This window comes from Carcharodon carcharias, chromosome 24 (assembly GCF_017639515.1).
Source record: "Carcharodon carcharias isolate sCarCar2 chromosome 24, sCarCar2.pri, whole genome shotgun sequence".
Taxonomy (NCBI): domain Eukaryota; kingdom Metazoa; phylum Chordata; class Chondrichthyes; order Lamniformes; family Lamnidae; genus Carcharodon; species Carcharodon carcharias.
The window spans coordinates 32105452-32121672 of NC_054490.1; the positions used below are offsets into that span (position 1 = coordinate 32105452).

Sequence of the window (16221 nt, forward strand, 5' to 3'; positions counted from 1 at the left end):
TTACTGCATTGGCTCCCAACTTGGCAATGTCTTGGCTTTAACTTAAGAACGTAAGGAATACGATCAGGAGTAGATCGTATGGCCCCTTGACCTTGCTTCACCACTCAATCCGATCATAACTGCTCTTCAGCCTCAACTTTACTTTCCCACCTACTCCTCATATCCTGTGACTCCACGAGAGTTCAAAAATCTCAATCTCAGTCTTGAATATCCTCATTGATGGGGTATCCATCATCTCTGGGATAGAGAATTCCAAAGATTCACAACCTCTTAAATGAAGAAAGTTCTCCTCATATCAGACCTAAATGATTGACTCCTTATCCTGAGTCTGTGCCTACGTACTCTACAGTCCCAAACCAAGACACCGTCTAGCCCCTTCAGACTCTTGTATTTTTCCATGAGATCACCTCAATTTACTCAGCCTGCCATCATAGGACAACCCTCTTATCCTCCTGCTCACATCCCTCTAAGCCTTGCTTCTTCTTATCTCTGTAAATTCCTCCAGTCCTACAATTCTCATCCTTTTATTCACACAACTCCATGGCATCTTCCTTCTATCTCTTCATAATATCCTGCAGCCATACAACACTCTATGTTCACTGCATTCCTCCATGTTAGGCCTCTTATATTTTTGCACTCCCTTTGATCCCAGAATTCATGGCTGCGCCTTCAGCTTCAGCCAAGACCCTCAGTTATGGAATTCCCTCTAAACCGCTCTGCCTCTCTACCTTTATTTCCCTCTTTATACGGACACCCAAATCACACACCACCCACTGTTCTTCCTAACTTCCCGCTGAAAAAAAAATACTCTGATCCATCTTTCTCGAACCAAAGCAGATGGCCTCATACTTGCTCACATTAATTTTACCAACTCACCTAACCTCTTGTATTCCTGATTTCTAGGGATTGAATAGGATTAAATTATGCTTCTATTACAAGCTGATCGGTAAGAAAACTTCATCTTTTGTTGGGTGATGTTACAACAGATATTGAGGCAAGGTGGGTACATCGAGGTGAGGTACAGGTCAACCAGGATTTATCGAATGGTGGAATAGGCTCAAGGGCATGAATGGTCATCTTGTGTTCCTGTCCAACAGGTTGTGGGGCTCTATAGGATCCTAATGTTCCTTTCAGACACACTCAAGTTGGCAGAGTGGCCACTTTTATTTCCGTGTAACAGGACCTATGGGCTGAATGGCCTCTTCCTGGTCCTATGTAACAGGATTGAGGGACTGAATAGCCTCCTATGTTGTCTATGTAATAGAATCAAGGGGCTGAATGGCCTCCTCCTGTTCCTAGATCCAGGGACTGTTATTCCCTGGTGTTTTAAAGGTAAGATGATAGAGAAACAGTGGCAGATATTTAGTGAAATAATTCATAACTCTCAGCCACGGCACCTTCCATTGGAAAAGAAAGACTCTGAGGAAGATGTACTATCCATGGTTAACTGAAGAAGTTAAGGATAACATTAAGTTTAAAGAAAAGGCATACAAAGCTACAAAGATTCGTGGTAGGCCAGAAAATTGGCGAAATTTTAGAAGCTAGCAAAGGATGACTAAAAAATAATAAAGAGGGAGAGATAGTAAAAGTTCCTACAAGTATATAAAGATAGTAACAAGTGATCATTGGTCCCTTAGAGTGTAAGACTAGGGAATTAATCATGGGAAACAAGGAAATAGCAGAGACTTTGAGCAAGTATTTTATATCTGTCTTCACAGAGGGAGACACAAGAAGCAAAGGACCATAGAACCAGAGAAAAGTTACAATGCAGAAAGAGGCCATTCATCCCATCGTATCTGTGCCGGCTAAAAAAAGAAAAAAAAATAGCTGCTCATTTTAATCCCACTTTCCGGCGCCTGGTCCATAGCCTTGCAGGTTTCAGCACATCAGATGCATAAGTTTGTACACCTCAATTCACTCACCCCTTAGCCTCCTCTGTTCTAAGGAAAACAACCCTAGCCTATCCAATCTCTCCTCCTCACTGTGATTTTCAAGCCCTGGCAACATTCTTGTAAATCTCCTCTGCATTCTCTCCCGAGCAATTATGTCCATCCTGTAATGTGATGACCAGAACTGTACACAAAATTCCAGCTGTGGCCTAACCAGTGTTTAATCCAGTTCCATTGTTACATTCCTGCTTTTGTATTCAGTACCTGGCCCAATAATGGAAAGCATTCCATATGCTTTCTTAACCACCTTGTCCACTTGTCCCCCTGTCCCGCCAACTTCAAGGACCGGTGGACATTCCAAGGCCTCGCACTTCCTTAGCCCCTTTCAATAACTTTCCGTGCTTTTTTTGCCCTCCCCAAATGCATTACCTCACATTTTTCTGGTTTGAATTCTATTTGTCACTTCTCCAATCACTCAGCCAAACCATTGACATCATTCTGAAGTGTACAGCTATGTTCTTTGCAATCAACTACACGGCCAAGTTTTACATCATCTGCAAGTTTCCCAATCATGCCTCCCACATTTAAGTCTAAATCATTAATATATGCAACAAATAGCAAGGGCCCAACACTGAGCCCTGTGGAACATCACTGGAAACCATTTTGCATTCGCAAAAACATCCATTGACCATTACCCTTTGTTTCCTGTCACTGAACCAATTTTGGATCTAAACTGTCACCTTCCCCTGTAACCTATGAGATCTCACTTTCCTGACCAGTCTGCCATGTAGGACCTTGTCAAATGTGTTACTGAAAGCCATGTAGACAACATCCACTGCACTATCCTCATCAACTCTCCTTGTTACTTCCTCAGAAATTCTATTAAGTTAGTAAGACATGATCTTCCCCTAACAAAACCGTGCTGACTATCCTTGATCAATCTGTGCTTATCTGAGTGACAGTTTATCCTGTCTTTCAGAATTGTTTCTAATAATTTGCCCACTACCGAAGTTAAACTGATCGGCCTATACTTTTCTGGCCTATCCCTCTCACCCTTTTTAGATAATGGTACAATGTTCCCAGGCATCCAATCCTCTGGGACCTTGCACATATATAGTGAGGATTGAAAAATGACCCTCAGAGTATCTGCTGTTTCCTCCCTGGCTTGCTTCAACAGCCTGGGATACAATCCATCCCGCCCTGGTGATTTATCCACCTTCAAAGGATGGCAGTCCCTCCAGTACTTCCTCTCTCACTATGCTTACTTTATCTAATATTTCACACTCTTCTTCTTTAATAAGAATGTCTGCATCATCCCTCTCCTTAGTGAAGACAGAGACAAAGTACTCATCGAGAACCCTGCCCAATCTTCTGCATCAACCCACAAGTTACCAAGCACATCTCTGATAGGTCCTACTTTTTCCTTAGTTATTCTCTTGCTCTTAATGTACTGGTATCTTAGAATTTTCTTTGATTTTGCATGCCAATATTTTTTCGTATCCTCTCTTTGCTTTCCTAATTTCCATTTTTACAGCACCCATGTACTTGCTATACTCCTCTAGGTTTTCTACAGTATTGTGTCTTTTGTGATTGTTATAAGCTTCCTTTTTCTGCTTTATTTTGGTTTGTATGCTTTTGCATAACCGGGGGCTCTAGATTTGGCAGGACCATCCTTTTGCTTTGTGAGAGCATGACTACACAGTGCCCATAGAATCTTACCTTTGAATGCCTCTCACTGATTTGACACAGTTTTTCTTTCTAATAGCTGTATCCAGTCCACTCTCGCTAGCTCATCTCCCAGCTTTGTAAAATTCACCTTCTCCTAATTTAGAACTTTTACTCCTGTTCTATCTTTGTCCTTTTCCATAATGATGCTAAATCTAACTATATTATGGTCACTAATTCCAAAATGGTCCCCCACTGCTACTTCATCCGCTTGTTCAGTTTCATTTCCTAAGACTAAATCTAGAATTGCATGCCCTCTCATTGGGCTTGTTACGTGCTGGCTAAAAAGGTTCTCTTAAATGCTGTTTACGCCCAGTCAGAGGCTGGTTGCTCAGAAGTGAGTAAATGACCCCCTGACTCCCCTGAGTCTTTCCACCATCTACAAAGTACAAGTCAGGAGTGTGGTGAAATATCTCCACTTGCCTGGATGAGTGGAGTCTCAAAAGCACTCAGGAAGCTCAGTGCCATCCAGGGCAGTACAAGTCACTTGATCTGCACCAAATCCATCAACTTAGATATTGACAGTCTCCACCACCAGAGCAACATGGCAGCAGTGTGCGTCACCTACAACATGAAGTGCAGCAACCCGCCAAACCGCCTCCAACAGCACCTTCCAAACCTGTGACCTCTTCCACCTAAAAGAACAAAGGCAGGAGAATGCATGAGAACAGCACCACCTGAAATTTCTCCGCTTTTCACATATGACCCTGTCTTGGAAATATATTGGTTATCCTTCACTGTCATTGGGTCAAATGTCTGGAACCCCCTCTCGAACAGCACTCTGTCGGGTGCATCGACAGTACAAGGGCTGTAGATGTTCAAGAATGCGGCTCACCATCACCTACTCAAGGGTAATTAAGGATGGGCAACAAATGGAAGACCTACTTCCTCTGACATCCCTTTCACGATGAATATCCCACAGAGTTCAGGTCCAATCTTCTGTTCATTCCCCATTCTTTAGTTTTCCTTTTTATCCACACAATAGTAGAATAATATTTTATGGAGGATTGTCCATTTGTTCCCAGAGCAGTCATTGGGAGTGAATTATACTTTCTAACTACCTCATGTATGAAGAAATCTATCCAAATTCACCCAAATGCTTCAAATTAGCCTAAATTTTGCACTCTGGTTACTTAGTTGAAATAATTGATAAAGCTTTATTTGATCAGAATATGAAAGCTTGCAGCAACTCCTCACTTAATCTGTTCACTTCTGCTGGAATGAGCCCCAAGTTCTCAAACCCCTTTCTAATAGTAGTAACTCCACATCACTGGTAATAGCCGAAAGAATCTGCTAACAGTATTTCCATTGCTTTTACTTCCTTCTGATAATGGAGTGCGTAAACTTCACACAATGGACAAATGTTCTGCTCCTGTGCACTTTGTGTGGAACGTGACTACCCCGGGGGACCATCAGCAAATTGAACTCATTCAGTCTCTACTTGACCATCCGTTAACTTTATTGGATGGATTTCTGATCCATTTTGGTTACAGTCTGACAGTTTTTAATTTGAATTTTCCATTACTTAAACATTGGGAAGTCTGGAATCATTGTCTTCTATTCCCATCACAATCTCCGCCTCATTGCCACTTCATTTCATCTTCATCCTTGGCCACTATCTGTGACTGACCCTGACTATTCACAACTGATCCCCTTCTATTTACTCTCAAATTGAGCTTTCGGGTCCTTGTCATTTCCATTACATATAAAACAAGCTTCTACTTAAATAAAATGTCTGCTCTCCTGACTGATGAATCTGTGCCTTTGTCATCTTTTAGACTCAGTTATTTAAATGATTATCTGGATGGTCTCCTTTGCTGTTCCCGACTTAAATTTTAGCGCATCCAAAACTCTGATCTGTGTATCCAGTCCCAGTTGCCCAGGTCCTACTGAGCTTTTACCCAGTGCCTCCTGGTCCTTCAATGCCTACAATTTAAAATTCCCATCTTTCTATTTAAATCCTTTCATGACCTGGCAACCACTCCCCATCACCCACCCCACCCCCCCACCACACTCCCCAAACCAACTTTTCTGCAGCCCTATAACAGTTCTTTGACTTTGTGCCCTTGTACTCCCCTCACTGCAGCAGTGGTATCAGAGCATTCAGTTGCTGAAGGCCACACAGTCTTGGATTCACTAGTTAGACACATCTGCCCTCTTCTCCTCCTTAAAGTTTAGCACTTTCCTTCAGTTTCCGCTCACCTGAGTAATATCTGTTGATAACTGCTCTAACTACATAAATGCTGTGATTACGAGAGCAGGCCAGAGGCTGGATATTCTGTAACTAGTGGCTAATCTCCTGACTTCCCAAAGCCTCTCCACGGTATTGCCCAGTGAGTGATGTAATATTCTGTAGTTGTCTAGAAGCTTGCAGCAGCAACACTGAAGAAAATCTACATCATTCAGGAGAAAGCAAGTCCACTTCATCAGCAGCTTATCCACCAGTTTAAACATCCACACTCTCCAGCACAGGTACACTATGATCTACAGAATACACTACTGCAATATATCACAGATTCTTTGACTGATTTCTCACGCTTTCTCTTTTGTTTTTCGTTCCCGGGACAATGGCACCACAAGACCAACATCTATTGCCTATTTGTCCAAATCTAGTTTCTCTTGAGAAGGTGATGCTGAAATATCTCTTATGCTGCTGGATTTTGTACAACAAAAGTACTCCCAGAGTGCTGATAGTCACTTCTAGGATTTTGACAAGGCAATGGTAAAGGAATGGCAATCCATTACCAAGTCCGGATGGTTTGTGACTTTGATATGTTGATGTACCTGTGCATCTGCTACCATTATCCTTTGTGGGTTTGGGTGATGCTGTCAAAGAACCTGTGGCATATTGCTGCAGTGCATTATGTAGATAGTACATACTGCAGCCAGTGTGCACCTGTGGTGGAGGGAGTGGATAATTAATCTAGTAAATAGGGTGCTGATGAAATTGATTGTTTTACCAGCCCAAGATGCTGCCTGGGCTGAGGGTCTGAGCTATGAGGAAAGATTGGATAGGCTGGGGTTGTTTTCCTTGGAGCAGCAAAGGTTGTGAGGGGACCTAATAGAGGTATATAAGATTATGAGGGGCGCAGATAGGGTGAATAGGAAGGCACTTTTTTCATTAGTAGAGGGATCAATAACCAGGGAACATAAATTTAAGCAGGGGAGTTGAGGAGAAAATTTTTCACCCAGAGGGTGGTGAGAGTTTGAAACTCACTGCCTGAAAGGGTAGTTGAGTCTGAAACTATTAACATTTAAGAAGTATTTAGATCTTCACTTGTGTTGCCATGGCCTCCAGGACTATGGGCCAAGTGCTGGAAAATGGGATTAGTGTAGTCAGATCTTTGTTGACTGGTGTGGACATGATGGGCCAAATGACTTCCTTCTGTGCTGTAAATGCCTATGAGTCCTGAATGATGTAGCTTTTCTTCAGTGTCACTGTTTCAAGCTTCCAGGCAATTGGGGAATATTCCATCTGACACAGGGCAGTTTGTTGAACAGATTTTGGGGAGTCAGAAGATGAGCCGTGAACTACAGAATACCCAGCCTCTGGCCTGCTCTCGTAATCACATACTTTATGTAGTTAGAGCATTTTTGACGCAGAAGAAATCAGTTAGGGTAATTCCACTGAATTATGAAGGGAGCTGTAAATGCTCTTATGGGAGGAGGCAATTGGCTGGCACTTGTGTGGTACGAGTATCAGTAAACTGTTGTCTGGGTCTTGCTGCATGCCGGCATTTATTACTTCATTTTCTGAAGTTTTGTGAATGGAACTGAACACAGTGCAACCATCAGCAAACATCACCACTTCTGACTTTATGATGAAGGATCTGAAGACGGTTAGGCAACTGCCATTGAGGAATTACTGTAGCGATATCCTGGGGCTGAGATGACATGCCATGTAAAAACATACACACCTGGTAGGATCCTGATACACTGTGAAACCTTGTACACACCTGGCAGGATCCTGATACAGTGAAACCCTGTGCACACCTGACAGGATCCTGATATACCATGACAGCTACACACAACTGCAGAATCCTGATGCACTGTGAAACCTCAAGCACACCTGGCAAGATCCTGATAGACTGAAACCCTATACACACCTGCCAGAATGCTGATATACCATGACAGCTATACACACCTGAAGACTCCTGATACACTGTGAAACCCCATACACAGCTGACAGGATCCAGATATACTGTGAAACCCCATATGCTGACAGGATCCAGATACACTGTGAAAACCCCGTACACACCTGGCAGGATTCTGATACACTGTGAAACCCCGTACACACCTGACAGGATCCTGATACACTGTGAAACCCCGTACACAGCTGGCAGGACCCTGATGCACTATGAAACCACATACACACCTGACAGGATCCTGCAAACATTGTATATATCTGGCAGAACTGTATTAAATATCCTGGTGAAATCTTTGACAGATCTCTTAGGAGTTTTCAACTAACATTTTATTTGGAGCATATTTATAGTGCTTCTATTACTGACAGCAACTGTGTTTGCTTATAAAGGTACTAAAGTGTAATGACAATATGAGGCCTGAAATGAAAGTACGGGAAATTCAAGATTGAACAACACATGTCATGAAACTGTCCCACTGGATCGAAACAATGCCTAAAAGCTATCAGATCACAGGTCGGAACAGTTGGGTCCTTAACACTGCACAAATAATATGGTAGGCAGGCTATATTTGCTAATTGAAGTGGTTGAATTGGATGAGTTAGAAAGACTGCAGGTGCCTGTCTCTCTCTCTCACACAACAACATTCTGAGCAAGTATCCACTATTCAACCAGGTGGACGGAGGAGATTTGCTGGATCGCACCAGAAACTCTGAAATGATGCCGGATAGCTCATTGCTTTGAATTGTCTTTATGTTTATCTATAAGAAAAATTATCATTTTAACTCATGGAAGGAGATTTAGATTGCAATCCAGAATCCTGGATGCATCAGATCAGCTGCTGGGCAGGTCATACAAAAACAATTTTTGAATATTTAATTTAAAATCTCTCAGTACACAATCTCTTGTTCAGAGTTTTTGATTGACCCTGAAGGACCCTGATTGGCCAGATGGGATCTACCCCAGAGTACCGAGGCAGGCAAGGGAGGAGATCGCTGGGGCCTTGACAGAAATCTTTGTATCCTCACTGGCTACGGGTGAGGTCCCAGAGGACTGGAGAATGGCCAGTGTTGTTCCATTGTTTAAGAAGGGTAGCAGGGATAATCCAGGAAATTACAGGCCGGTGAGCCTTACGTCAGTCGTAGGGAAATTATTGGAGAAGATTCTTCATGAAGGATTTACTACCATTTGGAAGCAAATGGGCGTATTAGTGAGAGGCAGCATGGTTTTGTGAAGGGGAGGTCGTGTCTCACTAACTTGATCGAGGTTTTCGAGCAAGTGACAAAGATGATCGATGATGGAAGGGCAGTGGATGTTATCTACACGGATTTCATATCATATTTGACAAGGTCCCTCATGGCATACTGGTACAGAAGGTAAAGTCGCACGGGATCAGAGGTGAGCTGGCAAGATGGATACAAAATTGCCTTGGTCATAGAAGACAGAGGGTAGCAGTGGAACGGTGCTTTTCTGAATGGAGAACTGTGACTAGTGGTGTTCCACAGGGATCAGTGCTGGGACCTTTGCTGTTTGTAGTATATGTAAGTGATTTGGAGGAAAATGTAACTGGGCTAATTAAGTTTGCGGACGACACTAAGGTTGGAGGAGTCGCAGATAGTGAAGAGGATTGTCAAAGGATACAATGGGATATAGATCGGTTGGAGACTTGGGCAGAGAAATGGCAGAGGGAGTTTAATCCGGACAAATGCGAGCTAATGCATTTTGGAAGGTCTAATACAGGCAGGAATTATACAGTAAATGGCAGAACCCTCAAGTGCATTGACGGGAAGATGGATTTGGTGTACAGGTCCACAGGTCACTGAAAGTGGCAACGCAGGTGGATAAAGTAGTCAGGAAGGCATTTGGTATGCTTGCTTTCAACAGCAGCGGTATTGACTATAAAAGCTGGGAAGTCATGCTGCAGCTGTATAGAACCTTGGTTAGGCCACATTTGGAATATTGCTTGCAATTCTGGTCGCCACATTACCAGAAGGATATGGAGGCACTGGAGAGGGTGCAGAGGAGGTTTACCATGATGCTGCCTGGCCTGGAGGTTATTAGCTATGAGGAGAGGTTGGAGAAACTCGGATTGTTCTCACTACAGTGATGGAGATTGAGGGGTGACTTGATAGAAGTTTACAAAATTATGAGTGGCATGGACAGAGTAGATAGTCAGAAGCTTTTTCCCAGGATGGAAGAGTCAATTACTGGGGGACGTAGATTTAAAGTGAGAGGAGAAAACTTTAGAGGCGATGTGCGGGGCAAGCTTTTTACACAGAGGGTAGTGAGTGTCTGGAATTCGCTGCCAGAGGAGGTGGTGGAAGCAGATACGATAGTGGTGTTTAAGAGGCAGCTTGACAAATACATGAATAGGATGGGAATAGAGGGATACAGACCTTGGAAGTGCAAAATGTTTTAGTTTGACAGGCAATATGATTGGCTCAGGCTTGGAGGGCTGATGGGCCTATTCCTGTGCTCTACTTTTCTTTGTTCCTTGTTCTTTGAATGAAGCCACGATTGCATATCGGAGCTTCACTGATTTAGTTCACGGAACACAAGTCTGAGCCTTTGCTTTGCTTTCACTGAACTATCTTTTAAAGATTTGGCCCTCTAATTAATTATCTGATCTTCACAATCCTGAGATTCTGTGAAGTTCAAAAGTTACCACTCAACCTTACATAAAAAGTTCATTAACATCCAGTTAAAGGGGATGTTCAAAACTCCTGGTGCTGAAATGATTGTCCAGAATCTTTGCTTAAACTTTAGACTTTCCAGATCCTGGAATTCATTATTTAACCCATGTTTAAAGGAGGATCTTCCGAACAGGAGGTGGGGGTTTGGAGCGGTGGAGGAGGGGTGGTTGTTGGTGGGTGGATGGCATTCAAACCCCCTGGAGCCCATCTTCCATCTAATTTAATTTTGGTTGATCTGTAGCTTAGCTCTATTTGCCATCTACCTGACATAGAAAGGACACATTGAGGTTGAGGTCCTACAATCAGAGTTCAGGAGTTCTGAGGTAAATTAAAAAGCAAGAACTCAAAGGTAGTTATCTCTGAGTTACTTCTAGTCCTGAGTGCTAATGAGTATTGCAAGAGTAGAATAAAACAGGCTAATGCAGCACTGGAGAAATGGTGATGGGGGAGAAATTCAAATTCATGTGACATTGGGACCAGTTCAGGGGCAGAAGAGTCCTGTTCAAGTTGACAGAGTTGCAGCTCAATAGAAGTGAGACTGATGTCCTCCCAAAAAGGTTAACTAACCTGTGGAGGAGGCTCTAAACTAATTTGGCAGTATGAAAGTTTAGAGAGAGAAACACAGAGGGCTGGGAGGGGAAACTATCGCTAAAAATAAGAACATTTTATAAAAAGGAAGGATCAAAGCAAAGGCAAATCAGTCTAAAATGGGTTTGAAGTTCCTAATGACAAATAAGGTTGGTGAGCTGCATGCAAAGGTCGCCAAATGGGGCTATGATATAATGGCAATAATAGAGACCTAACTGAAAGGGATGGAGTATTGGAAACTTAATATATCTGGCAGAAAGGATGGTTGAAGAGAAAAAAATTAGCCTTGAGAGTATAGATTAAAGATCCATTTGCAGCATCAGATTTGGCTGACTAGTTGAGGGTAAAATACAATGACTACTTGGTTAGAATTAAGGAACAATATGGGAGCTGCTGCATCAGCAGTGGATACTCTACACTGCCAAATACTGGGAAGCAGTAAGATTGAGTAAGTACAAACAGATGCATTAACTGTAGAGTAGTGATAATGGTGGATTTTAATTATCCTACTACAGACTGGAATAGTAACAGTGTGAAGCCAAAGTGGGATATGAATTCCTGATAAATGAGGAAGAAAACGTTATTGATCAGTGTCGTTTCCATCCCACTGATGAAGAAAATATTTCAGGGGGTTGAAATGTGTGGCATGTTTCCATAGGAGAATATTTGGCAAATGTGATCAGAATGTCATTTGGTTTTGAATAGTTATGGAATAACAAGGTACAATCTGGTGTAAAAATGCATAACTGGAGGAGGGCTAACTTCTGTGAATTGAAAAGACACCTGGCCCAGATGGATTAGAACCAAGAAAACTTTCAGTCACGTTTAAATCTCTTTGTGGTCCCTAATCTCCCTGTCTCAGTTACTTCCTCTAGACTGACAACTCCGCACTACCAAACTATCTCTGTTCCTCCAATGTTCCTGTATGTTGTGCATTTCACCCTCTCCTCATACAATCATCGGTGACTATTCCTTCAGCTGTCTCTACTCCCTGCTCTGCAATTCCCCAACTAACCTACCACGCCTGCCCCCTCCTTTCAGATACTCCAAAGACTCAGTTACTTGACCTACTTTTTGACCGCATCTCCTTCTTCCTCCTTTATTCAGCAACATCCTTTGTTTGATTCAGCTTCTGTGTAGCTCCTTGGGATGTTATTTTTTGATAAAGTGCTGTGGAAATTCAAGTTATTGTTGTGTGTTTATTACAGCCCTGTCACCATTAGTGAAACAGCAGATAATTGAATTTTAAAATGTCTCAGACTTGGTTATAAATTAACGCTGGAGAATAACTTCAATTATAGTTTGGAGAAATTACTGATCCATGACTGTATCACTTATACATTTCCACCGTAGGGAAAGGAAAGGACACTGAAAGTTTGATGGGACACACAGGCACAGTGAGACACACGTGCAAGTGAAGGCCCATTATTGTGAAACAGTGGTTATATCTACCACTTAAACATTTACGGAGTTTTCTGAATTTGTAAGACTCGCAAAGACATTCCACAAATCAATGCTCTGCATCATCTTCTAAAATTGTACATTTGTCAAGTGCTGACACCATTAGAGATATGGTGAATATATTCAAATACACACATCAACCAGGCATATCTCTATGAACACAATGACACTATTACTGCCTATATCAAACAGAGGAATTACACTCAGATACATAGATTCAACTGCATACAGGATCCTTAAAGTCATCAGTGGTCATCCTGCTTCTTACAGCCATATGGTCCAGCTTGCTTACTTCGTCTTTCAGTAAGTTTGTGGCTTCCCTCATTTTTTCCACTTTCCGGCCCTATCCACCCGTCTTTTGATTTCCTTAATATCCAAACTCTACTCATCTCAATCTTGACGCGCTGATCTTTTGTCCTGTAAAACCAGAGATATTCAGGTTATGATGAGAAACCTGAGAGGCTTTTAGCATGTACACGGGAAGCAAATCAGCAGAGGCATTAGTGGAGTGCAGAAAGTGCAGGGTGGAGCTTAAGAAAGCAATTTGGAGAGCAACGAGGGGATACGAGAAAGCATTGGCTAGTAAAAGTAGGGAAAATCCCAAGATATACTGTAAGTATATCAATGGGAAGAGGATAACCAGGGGAAGTGTAGGGCCCATCAGATACGAAGGGGGCAATCTATGGATGGAGCCAGAGGACATCACTAGAATGTTGAATAAATACTTCACATCTGTCTTCACCCAAGAGAATAAGGATGAAGGTATCGAACCTGCGGAGAGAGACTGCAAGGTTCTTAAGCAAATTGATATAGGAAGTGACAAGTTATTGGAGGTGTTGGCAGGCTTCAAAGTGGACAAGCCTCCAGGTCCAGATGATTTGTGTCCCAGACTGCTGAGGGAGGCAAGGGAGGAGATCGCAGGGGATCTGACCCCAATTTTAATTCTTCTCTGGCCATGGGGGAGGTGCCAGAGGACTGGAGAACAGCTAATGTGGTCCTGCTATTTAAGAAGGGTGTAGACATAAGCCAGGGAACGACAGGCCAGTGAGTCTCACGTCAGTGGTAGGGAAACTATTGGAGCAAGTTCTGAAGGAGAGTATATATCTCCACATGGAGAGGCAAGGTTTGATCAGGGATAGTTAGCATGGCTTTGTCAGAGGGAGGTCATGCCAAACAAATTTGATTGAATTTTTTGAGGAGGTGACCCGGTGTGTAGATGAGGGTAGTGCAGTTGATGTAGTTTATATGGATTTCAGCAAAGCCTTTGACAGGGTCCCACAAGGGAGACTTATAAAGAAAGCAAATGCACAAGGGATACAGGGTAATTTGATAACGTGGATTCAAAATTGTCTTAGTTGTAGGAGGCACAGCGTGATGACAGAAGGATGCTTTAGTGACTGGAAGCCAGTGTCCAGTGGCATACCACAGGGATCTGTGCTCGGTCCTCTATTATTTGTCATTTATATAAATGACATGGATGACTATGTGGGGGATAGGATTAGTAAGTTTGCAGATGACACAAATATTGGCCGGGTGGTTAACAGTGAGGTTGAGTGTCTTGGGCTACAGGAAGATGTAGATGGGATGGTCAAATGGGCAGATCAGTGGCAGTTGGAATTTAACCCTGAAGAGTGTGAGGTGATACAATTTGGAAGGAGTAATTTGACAAGGAAGTATTCAATGAACAGCATGACACTAGGAAGTTCTGTGGAACAAAGAGACCTTGGCATATGTGTCCACAGATCTCTGAAGGCAGAGGGGCATGTTAGTGAGGTTGTGAAAAAGGCATATGGGTCTTTATCAATCAAGGCATCGATTACAAAAGTAGGGAGGTCATGTTGGAGTTGTATAGAACCTTGGTGAGGCCACAGCTGGAGTACAGTGTGCAGTTCTGGTCACCACATTATAGGAAGGATGTGATTGCACTGGAGGGGGTGCAGAGGAGATTCACCAGGATGTTGCCTGGGATGAAGCCTTTAAGTTATGAAGAGAGTTTGGATAGACTTGGGTTGTTTTTGTTGGAGCAGAGAAGACTGAGGGGCGACCTGATCGAGGTGTACAAGATTATGAGGGGCATGAACAGGCTGGATAGGGAGTAGCCTTTCCCCTTAGTTGAAGGGTCAGTCACAAGGGGGCGTAAGTTGAAGGTGAGGGGCAGGAGATTTAGGGGTTGTGAGGAAAAACCTTTTTATACAGAGCGTGGTGACGGTCTGGAATGCACTGCCTGGGAGGGTGGTGGAGGCGGGTTGCCTCACATCCTTTAAAAAGTACCTGGATGAGCATTTGGCACCTCATAACATTCAAGGCTCTGGGCCAAGTGCTGTTAAATGGGATTAGGTAGGTAGGTCAGGTGTTTCTTACTTGTCGATGCAGACTCGATGGGCCGAAGGGCCTCTTCTGCCCTGTGATTCTGTGTGATTCTGTGAAAACGTGCTAGCAGAATTGACGATAAGATGTTCTTCACTGTTCCAGATATATTACAATTCTTGTGTAATGACAGTGATCCAGATCTCTATGGACTTTTCTCACAAGAATAAACATAAAAATGAAGATAATTCTGCACTATTTCTCAATATTAAGGGATTGATCAACAATTCAAAGATGATGAAGGATCCAGACACTGATCCTAATCAAAAACAAGTAAATGTTTCTTCGGCTTTGGAATGTCTGTTAAACAAGGTTCATCCAAATCCATCCGCTTTGGATTTAGATTTATTACCAATGAATAGACAAATAAATATGAAGGATGAAACTATTCAGCTCCTCTCAATCATTTTATTTAGAACTTCCATTTTACTGAGCAGGCTTTAGACCAATGCACATCTAACAACCTGCTCTGAAATTACAGCTCACAATCTGACAGCTGTGACAAATTGCATCATAGCAGCTGAGATAATCCACAATGTTGTAAAACAATCCAATACCATTCTAAATCAAACAACCCACACTATTCTTTAAAAAAGGACAATTTGGCTCAATGGGTTCCTCTAAAAATCAGGATTGAGATCTGGATCTTTATCTTCTCCGAAGGCTAAGCAGTTATCAATTCTCAGTGGGCAATAGCTTATCTGTGTATCAAATGTTGACGAAACCCAATTATTAGTTTCTGGGATATATTATTTACAGAAAACCAGAAAAAGAATCGAGGGCAGAAACTTTAAGGCCTCCGAACTTCAATGGCAGAGGTAAAAAACATCAAATGAGTTTCCACAGCCTGCTACATGGAGACATCCAGAAACTCTCACCCCTTTGAGTGGGAAAAAAAGAGACCTCATCTTAGTTCTAGATGGTCAAAAATTAAAATGCGTATTGGCCCTTTGTTCGAGAGTCTCAAGGCATGGAAAAGGTCGTCTCAGAATCGAGCCTGTTCCCTCAGAATTTTATGCCTTCAATGAGATTTTTTTCTCATTCTCCCAGGACTCCAAAGAATGCTGCTCAATCTCTCCCCGAGGGAAGCCTTTATTCCCAAGAATCAAACTAGTAAACCATGCCTGCGTCCCCCTCTGCGACAGCTCCTTTCTGAATACTCTCTATTTCAGGGCTAAGGTTGTATTTTTCCTGTACCGTGTGAGTAGATATTACCAATGAAGCGCTTTGTGAAACCCCAAACACATCTGAAACATCGATACGCACTGTGGAACTTCATAAACAATAGCAGGATCCTGACACAGCGTGAAACCCCATACACACCTGTCAGTATCCAGAGAGACTGTGAAACCCCGT

At 42.7% G+C, this 16221-nt stretch overlaps 1 long non-coding RNA gene across 8 annotated transcripts in view; it reads left to right on the plus strand.

Annotated features, from left to right (window-relative positions):
- The window catches only part of LOC121269367, a 30853-nt gene that overhangs the window by 4586 nt on the left and 10046 nt on the right, over positions 1 to 16221 (plus strand). The gene's annotated exons all lie outside the window — the stretch shown is intronic.